Here is a 9,922-nt window from a genome sequence, read left to right as displayed (position 1 = left end):
AGAATGCATAACTTTTCATTTTTTTACGAAAAAGATATATGTGTTTTGAATAGCTGTATATAAATTTAAAAAATATTTTTAAAAAATTTAGTTTATTTTTTCTGATGAAATTTTAACAAAACAATTAAAATGTGCCAGTTGGCTACATTATGAATTAAACAATATCCCTGTGACACAAATCACATTATAACCATTCTGCAATAAAGATAAAACATATTTTTTACAATGGAAATAATATTTTGATAGTATTTTTAATGGTAGAATTACTCATACAAGTTTCCGGTTTAAATCTAATTCTAGTTCCATTTTTGTCATAAATCGGTCTTTTCTGCAAATATTTATCAAAACACATTTAAAAAAGATTTCAAAACACTTATTTTGCCCTTCGAAACAGTTATGTGAAACTTATAAATAGAAATAAAAATGTGTAGCCAAATGGCTACATGATGTGTTGAAGGGTTAACACTTACTGTTGATCCTTGATATTATTAGAGAAGAAAGTACAAAGCCTATTTCCTTTAATTTTTTCATCCACTTAGGTAAGAAATTCTGGTTTGGAGCTTTCATCTTTGCAAGGAAGCTCTTTGGATACCAAGAGTAGATTTTAGTTCAACCGTCGAAAGAGCTCATTTAATGAAACAATGGATGAATAGTGATTCTGAGAAATAAATAATTTTGTAACAGTTGCATTACTCTTAACCAATAGACTTCCAGACAATTCAAATTCTGTCTCCTTGCCGGGACGTCGTCGGAGCCAGAGGGGGAGGATGTAGCAGTTGCATTACTCTTATCTTCTTTTTTGGATACTAGATGCGATGCCTGATTAGGCCATCTCATATGTCATAGTGCATTGTGATTGTAATTAGAACGAGATGTGACGCTGAACTGTGAAGCCGCGCACGTGAATGTCTTGTCTTCGTGTTTGTGCTTGTTAGTATGTGAATGTGATTATTAAAAGAAATGTTCCTAAAAACATTCATCCTGTTGCTTTCTGCACTGATCATAATAATCTACATACCACCACATTGGCGCCCAACGGAGAAGAATTTGTGAGGAAACGAAAGTGATGTTGTCCCAACCATCACAAAAAAAAAGTTTCCCGCCACCACATTGGCGCCTAACGTAAAAGAATTTCTGATGAAATGAAAATGAAGTCATCCCGACGATCACAAGAAAATTTTCCCTCCACTACATTGGCGCCCAACAGAAAAGAATTTGTGAGGAAACGAAAGTGACGTCGTCCCGACCATCACAAGAAAAGTTTCCCGCAACGAAAAAGAATTTCTGATGAAACGAAAGTGATGTCGTCACGACGATCACAAGAAAATTGTCCCGCCACCACAATTTTAAATAAAATTCTGAAGTAGAAAGAGAAACAATAAGCAGAGATCTTACTCTTGGTAACCAAAAACCGAGAGTAAATCTCATAGTACTCTTACATTAAACCATTTAATCTGTTCTGCGATTTTTTCTATTTATATTTACGGAAATATTTATCCACACAAGATTCTGTAAAGTCGACAGGTTTGCTGTAGTGGGTGTATGACGACATAATCTTCAGGACTCAGTAACAAATAAAGTCGTTTATTAACATGAAAACACAGACGAAAAAACACAAGACGTGCACAAGCAATACACAGCAGCATTACAGCAAACAACAATTCGAAGTAATAATTGGTAATAAACAATCACGACAGCACACAAAGAGGCCAGACAGACTCTGCAGGAAGAGATAATTCACGTAGCTATTCACTTTGGTTCCTCCAAACGCCTGCTAATCTCCATTGTCTCCTCACTTTAGCTATACTCAACTGCCGACTCACTACTATAAGACTGGTTACTCCTCACACGACTTGATGCTGCTTCACTACTATTTCAAGAGTCCGCGCACGTCTCATATCTCAACTCACTAATCGCTTGAATCCACTCGACGTTTGTGCTTCGTTGGACTGATCCAAATGATTCTTCGTTACTATCTATATGACTCAACACACTGACACTAGCTGGGTTTGACAGCCTTTTATAGCATCGGAGTATGGTACTGAAGGTTCCCGAAGAATCAGCAATTTCACCTCCTATTGATCCTATCGTCAAGAGTCCTGAAGATTCTTGTATCATCTATTTTGTCGCCATAGTCGCCAAATGTTCATCAAGTTCTTCGCCAAGCTCGGAGTTAAAAACACTGTTATTAGAAACAGGTTCAGACAATTATGATGTCAGGATTAAAAAAAAAAAAAAAGAAGAAGAAGAAGAAGCAGAAGTTACCTTTGATCATCTTCTGTTATTGAATTTAGTAAAATTAAAATTTATGCACATAAAAGAAAACAAATAATGTGGTACAACATTGGAAATGAAATGTAAGTATTTGTAATTGAACTAAAAAATTGTTTTGCAATACTTGTGTAAAATATATCATTGAAGATAAAAATATCGAATATAAGAAAATAAGAAATAAAAAAAGGAACGAATCACATTTCCTGAAAAGTTCTTGAAAAAGCCAAGGGAAAAGGAAATAAGAAGAAGTTATTCGAAGAAACATTTAAACTAAAATTTATTTTCTTTTTTTTTTGGAATTAAAATTTTTAAAAAAAATTTCCCTTCAATTAGTTTAAGTGTTTCTTCGGATATCTTCTTATTTCCTTTTCTCTTGGTTTTTCTCAGAACTTTCCACGAAATATGATTCATTCCTTCTTTATATCTTGAGAAATTATAATGTCAGAAATACTTTGCATGAATGCAAAGTCGGAGAGACTGAAATGAAAATACTAAACTAGAATATCAAGAAGTAAGCAAATAAATAAATAAATAAAAATTTAAAAAAAAACCCCGTTAAGTATAAACTGACAAGAGAAACTTCTACCAGTTGCTGGAGGTAGAAATTCAAGAGATGATGATGCAGGTAATGTTGGAGAAGTTTATAAGATTATAAAGCAGATTGAGGCTGTGATAAAAAGAACTAACTGACTATGGAGTAAGAGGAAAAGATGGACAATTATTGATCTAGGAGGAAAAAGTACGAGAAAAGTTGAAAGGACATTTTGAAGAACTTTTAAATATCAAATAGAGCAGTGTTAACCAAACACAATTTTCCTTTTTAATAAGAAATTCAAGCTAGGTGTAAATATAGTTTAAATTACTTTTCAAAAAACTTTGAGTGTTGTTAAAATTCAAAAGAATAATAGAACATATGGGAGGGATACCATAATTGTTGAGCTACTCAAAGCTGTTATCTACACAGCACAGAATTTTTCATCCTATGTGGTTGTGCAAGCAACTACTTGGAAAGAATCGTCGATGGCAAAAACAAAAAACAAACAAATAAAATCTAGAAAAGTAAGTTCTAGTTAAATGTGACAACTAGAAGGAAAGTGCCTGTTATATAAAAGATACTTACCAGAAAGAGAAAAACAGTACAGACAAAATTGTTAGAATAAGCAGATTGATTGCAGAAGCAAAATCATTAGAATAAGGATTTAGAAACAGAAAAAAGTCCACTAAATCCTAATTTTATTCCGAAGAAAGTTTCTTAATAATACATGAAACTAAATTCAATTTTATGCCTGAATTCATTTGATCTACTGCCTCCGGAAAATATTGAGATTCTGGGCATTTCTTGGAAAATACTGAACTTTTGTTTTGGTAAATTGTTTAGTATTATTAGAAATCTATATTGTGGAAGTAAAGCAAAAGTTATTGTAAATGGAACATTATCAGATGCATTTCATATCCAAACTGGAGTAAAGCAGGGAAAAGTCCTGTCTGGAAAGCTTTTTATAACTATAATAGAATAGATAAAGAGAGAGACATTAAAATGTTTTCAAAAACTACTCCAGGAATATTCTGGGATTTTAGTTCCGCATTGGAGGATTTAGATTTCGCAGACGATCAGTTTTATTGTTTTCAAATTTTGCAGACGAGAGAGAAAGAGAGAGAGAGAAATACTTGAGAATGCTGCCAGACAGGTGGGTTTGATAATAAATGAAAAAAAATGAAAGTAAATACTAAAAGCAATGAATCACTTTTAATAAATCAAAATAAATTCAAGGAGATTTATTGTTTTTCACATCTTAAAGTTGCAATAGATAAATTGGAAGGCACAAGAGAAGAAATAAAAACTGCAATTACAATAGTCTATGCTTCATTCAGTACAATTCGTAGATTCTGGAAAGCCTCAAATATAAGAAGGAAACTCAAACTGCATATGTTAAATACAACAGTATTAGTAGTTCTTCTGTACGGCAATGAAGCTCGAAAACTTATAAAATTACAAGAGCGGAAATTCAATCCCTTTTAATATATCCCACCTAGGGGGTCATATATTAGGATAAGAAGCTTCCGATATGGTAGTCGGTTCTCGCCACGCAGATGGGTACAGAAATGGTGTGGGGTCGATTACCCTCTACCGATGACGGGGCGTGCTTCTCAAGGGAAGGGTTATACCGCGGACGGTGATAATTCTTAGAACTCAACCTTAGTTCCCACCAATGCTATCGCTGCAGTTCGGTCATTCGGATTTTTCCATGTGCCTCAGGATTGGCAGGAGTAGTCAATGTCCTTTTAAATTGTTTTCCCCAGAAAGATTCTTAAAATATATTGACCAATGAAATTTCAAATACTGAATTGAATAATAAAACTTTTGCCGAACTAGTTTCCTACAAAATTTTAAAATGGCGATCGACATAGACAGAGCATACACTTGTCAAAAATGATAATGATAATACATTTTAATATCAAAAACAAAGAAATAATAAAACCGAAAATGAGAATGCATCTGGCAAAATCTAGTTAGATGATAATGCATGCATTACGCTAATATAGATAACGATGGAAAAGAATAAACAAACAAACAAACAAAACTCAAGGTCCACAAGGCGTCGTATGTCCACAAAGGAAATACATTCTTTTGGATGACCGAGTTCTGGACCGAGGCAGCGTTAGGTTGCATTGGATGGCATGCAGCTGTTATAGCCACATGAAACAACTTGATGTAAAGAGAAATAATGATAAAATCACAGTTCGGGGTTTTTTTCGGTAGCTTTGTCATCGATTATAAGTTTTATAGAATCGATTATAAGTTTTAGATCTCTTTTCTTATGCAAATTTGATCGAAATATAATACATATCTATTTGGCAAGAAAAAAAACAGTATATTAAAATATATTTGTATAAACAGTTGCATTTTTGAATTATCACTTTTTATGCTCACAAACAGATAGATCATCTGACAGGTAATTTCCTGTCCCAATAATTGGTCACATCTATAAATGCTGTGATAAAAACGCGAATCAAATTTCATCAATTTAACTCAGTACGCTTTTGGGGTTTTTTTTCTTATACAGATACTTGCAGGAGAAATAGATTGACATACTTTCAGCAAACGGATCTTACCCGAAATTCAACAGAAACATCGATTTCAGTTTAAATATCACATGCTGAATTTCATTCGTTTAACGTGCATCCGAATTGAGTTAATGCGTTCAATGACAGACCGACGTAGTGCCATCCCCCCCCCAAATATCTCTAAAACATAACCTTTTTTCACAATCCGAAGATAGAATTTTTAATGGTCAGTCAACCATCTAACTCTCCGACCCGCCACGAAGGCACACGGATTTAAACCATAAAACTGAATGACCGGACCGCCGCAACAGCAACATTGGCGGGAACTGTGGTTGAGTCCTAAGGGCCGTCACCGGCCACTATACACCCCTCCCCGAAGGATGTACGTCCCGTTATCGAGGGGAGGAGTCAGATCTCCCACCTATTAGTGTACCCTCCAGGGTGGCGAGATCCAACCGCCATGCCGGAAGCATCTCATCCTCATTTCGAAGGTGCCCCCCGGGTTTCATTTTTGATGGTTAAAAAGCTTTCTTATTTTATATTTCATTAAAAAGAAAATAAAAAGAATCCATGATACGGCGTATAGCTTATAAGGAAGATTTTAATACAAGGAACGACGATAACAGTTACACAAATAAATCGCACTCAATCAATTCCAACTTCTTCTGATTAAAAAAAAAAAAAAATCAAACCCCAAACCGAATTTCATCTTATCTCTCGATGTATAACGGGGAACTTCCTCATCGGTTCTTCTCTGTTATGAAGAGTTCATTTCATACAGAAACAAGAACTCATTTCCCACTCGTTATGACGGCGGTCTCACAAAAGAAAAAGAACGGGAACCTAATGGAAGTCGGCGACAACGGAAAGTTTCTTTGCGTAATAACCGCGTTTCCTGGGCTCAAGGGTGGAAGCTGGAAACGAAATGGAAGCAATCAGTTGCCCGCCTTCCAACTGATTGGCTCCCGTGTTCCCTCTTAACTGTGTTTGGGACAATAGAAATGGAATATTTTTCCTCCCTGCACTGACCGCTGGTCAAGCGAATGAGAGCTTTATGAATTGGGTAACTTTCGGGAATGTTCTGGAGAAGTTGGGGATGGAAGAGGGGTGATTTTCCACCTGTTTTCTGTTTGGTAATAAATAGAATGAGTGGAAGGAAATGAAATAAATGATAGTGCTCACAAACAAGTCTTAATTATATGTTTTTACTTGGGACAGTTTAAAGTATATGGCTACTTCAAGATTATTATTATTATTTTTGAAAAACGTTCGAAAAAAGATTTTTTTTAATGTTTCATAAAAAAGATAGAAAAAAAAATATTTATGAAACCAAAACATAGCAGTTAAATGACAAAAGTTTTTTTTTTTTTTTAATTGGCAAAAGGTTTTGTTGTTGTTGTTGTTGCTAAAATGAGGTATAAAGCAAAAGTCTTCTAGTTTAGAGTTTTATCAAGCGAATTGCTTAAAATTTTGTTGATAACTTTAAAAATATATTTTCTAGTTCCTGAACTAAAAAATAAATCGTATTTCTATACATTCCTTAAATATTGGCGTTCAATTAATAAATAATACAAAATTTTCCACTTTTTTTCACATTATGAAGCATTAAAATGGCTAGAAAATATTTCTAAATGAATAGATTACTTAATCTCTACTTCAGGAACTAAAGTTGAAAAATGATTTTATCAAAAAAATATGCATTAGATTTTAATTTTTATGAGTTTTTTTTTTAGTAAGAAAATTCTATCAAAGATTAGAATTTGAGAAAATAGCAACAAAAGATGTAAAATAACGCTAATGCATATGTAAATACGAATATAAAAATCAGTGCAATTTCTCAAAAAGTAGACTTAGAAACAAAATTATAACAGTTTTATAAAGTAACTTGTTCATTACTTCACTTGTTAACGTTAAGAATATTGCAATTAAAAACATTTCACAATTTCGCAAAATAATAATAATAATAATAATGGACTTTCCAACGTAGCTAGGTGTCTTAAGGGGCATATGAAAAAGAGAGTAATTTGTGAAGGAATCAAGTATAAAAATTAGAAAAAGATTAACGGTGTGCTCTTTTTGAATTTCCTGAATACGAAGTTCATTAGAAATTCGAATATCCAAATTGAATGGGACCATAAAAATCTCAAATATTCGGTTGAAAGACTAAATTTTATACTTTAATTTTTTTTTTCTTTTGACGAGTGTGTCCAAAATTGTTTGTTTGAATTTATAAAAATAATTCCGCTTTCGCTTCTTGTTCGTACTATGCACTAGGGACAAGAAGTGGGTTGGTCAAGGATCCTTGTTAGATTTATTCTATTTGGATCCAACAGAACAATAATCCTTATATTACAGACAGAACCTTGGATTAAGGTTCTGGTTTCTTAAAGAACAGCTACTGGATAATAGGATGAAAGTTTCTAACTCTTGCGTAGAATTTTAAGGAATGATAAAGCAATGCATGATTAAGAAACGAGATATGGTAAAAAAAAAAAAAATACATTTAAAAGTTATTTATTAGGACGAACACACTTTCAGAACAAATTTATAATTACAACATTTCCCCTATGGAATGGATGTTTGTTCTATTACCTCTACAGTATTAGCAACGTCCTCGGGTAAGACAGAGCATATATAGAACACAGTAAAGTAGTACTAACTTACAAGCACACAGTAAAGACAAGCATGTATATTCTATTGACATTCAATAAATCTATATATCATCTACGGTTATTGAATATACTGTCATATAATTCCAGATTTATTTTTTTGTAATTTCAAAGATTTTTTTTTTTTTTGCAATTTTTATATTATATTTTTTATTTGATAAATAGTTGGCACCTAATTCGAAATACATTTTCATCCCCAATTCGCTTAACTTGGAATAATGGAATACTCAGAACCCTCTGAGTTGTGAAATTCAATTTCAATAAACCTTCTTGCACCGCAATCATGTACGATTTCAAAAGCAAAATTTCATTTAGCCCTAAATTTAATAATTGAAAAATGCAAATCAATCCATGCATCTGGTTTCGGTTCCTTGCTTCTTGAAAAAATTTATTTTTCTAAGAAGTGAAAATAAATTCGCAACAAAAATTTAGTGTGAAAAATTTTCCAATTAAAAATAATTTTTCATTGTTTAAACTATGATAAATGTAGAAATAAACGAAGCAATGAAAACTGACGAAAAATATCATTATCATTTTCCAAAAAAATGGTTTGGTATGAAATGGGCAACTATTTTCAGCATTATTTTGTTAAATGACGTTTACACAATTATATGAAACAGTGGAGCTTTATATCGCTTTATAAGAACAATAAGTTTAATTGTGCATGTACCTGTGCATTTCATCATATAAGTATATCTCTGTCTCCCCCACCTCCCCTCTTTTTTTGAGAATCGAACATCTAGTTCTGGACAAAAAAGTTATAAAACAAGGATTTAAATTAGTAAGAAAAAAGCTCTAATTTTTCCTTGAAATTAGTAAAGAGGTGGGAAAATAATAATAAGTAAAATTGTTATTATTTTCTGATTAATTCAGAAATTTGAAAGAAATACAAAGCCGTGAATTTCTCAGTATAATCTAAAACCCTTTATGTGTCCCCTAAAAAAGAATGTTAAGAGTATACATTGTGAAAGCGTTTTTTTGCCGGCCCTGAAAAAAAGATATTTTGGATTCCATTACTATCCAAAAACGCAAGGAAGGATTAGTTCCCAGATTATAGAGATCTGAAGAAAGTTTGTCCAAGGAAATTTTTTAAAAAAGATATAGGTTAATCCAGTCACATTTTCTTTGGAATTCCATCAATTTTTTATGAAAAGTAACTATTTTCACTGAAACACATGATAATTCTTTTAATATATTCTTTTGATCTCTAATACACAAAGTTGACGATTCACGCATAACATGGGCTTTAACATGGAACCTTTCAGGTGGAACATGGAATTCTATCAATTCTTAATGAATGATAATTATTATCCTTAATACATATATAAGAATTTTTTTGTGTTATCTTTGGTTCTGTTATGCAAAATAAAGCTAACGAATATTTTTTGGGGGAAAAAATGAAGACTTTTTTTGTATAATACTTTTTTATTTTTACCGATTTAAAATGTTAGTTCAATTTAAATTTTAAGTTCTGTGTCTTTAGAACACAAAGACATTAAAATGCAGTTTTAGTTAGAAATGAGTTTTAAAGCAAGAATATTTAAAAAAGGATTAAAGGTGCGAAGACATTTTTACAAGATTTTTCTTTCATTTAAAAACAAGCGATCGCTATTTCCACCTCTGTCCGCTTCGAAACGCTATTTGTAATTTTAAACAAAATATTTCAAAGGAGCCGATATCACGGTTTAATTATTAATGGGATACAGGTATCGCTACATCTTTTTTTTTTTTTCTTTTCTACAAACAACTGCTGCAAAGGTTACTAAAAATACGTAAAAATTACTCACATTTCTTATTTACGGGAAATAAGAACATGTTAAAAGGGATATAAATTTTAAAATAAGGTGAAGTTCTGTCTGTAGCTTTGCAAATCGATTCAATTAAGCTTCCAAAGCAAAGTATTAGCATTGCTC

This window comes from Argiope bruennichi, chromosome 7 (genome assembly GCF_947563725.1).
Source record: "Argiope bruennichi chromosome 7, qqArgBrue1.1, whole genome shotgun sequence".
Taxonomy (NCBI): Eukaryota; Metazoa; Arthropoda; class Arachnida; order Araneae; family Araneidae; genus Argiope; species Argiope bruennichi.
Note: the sequence above shows the minus strand (reverse complement) of the source record.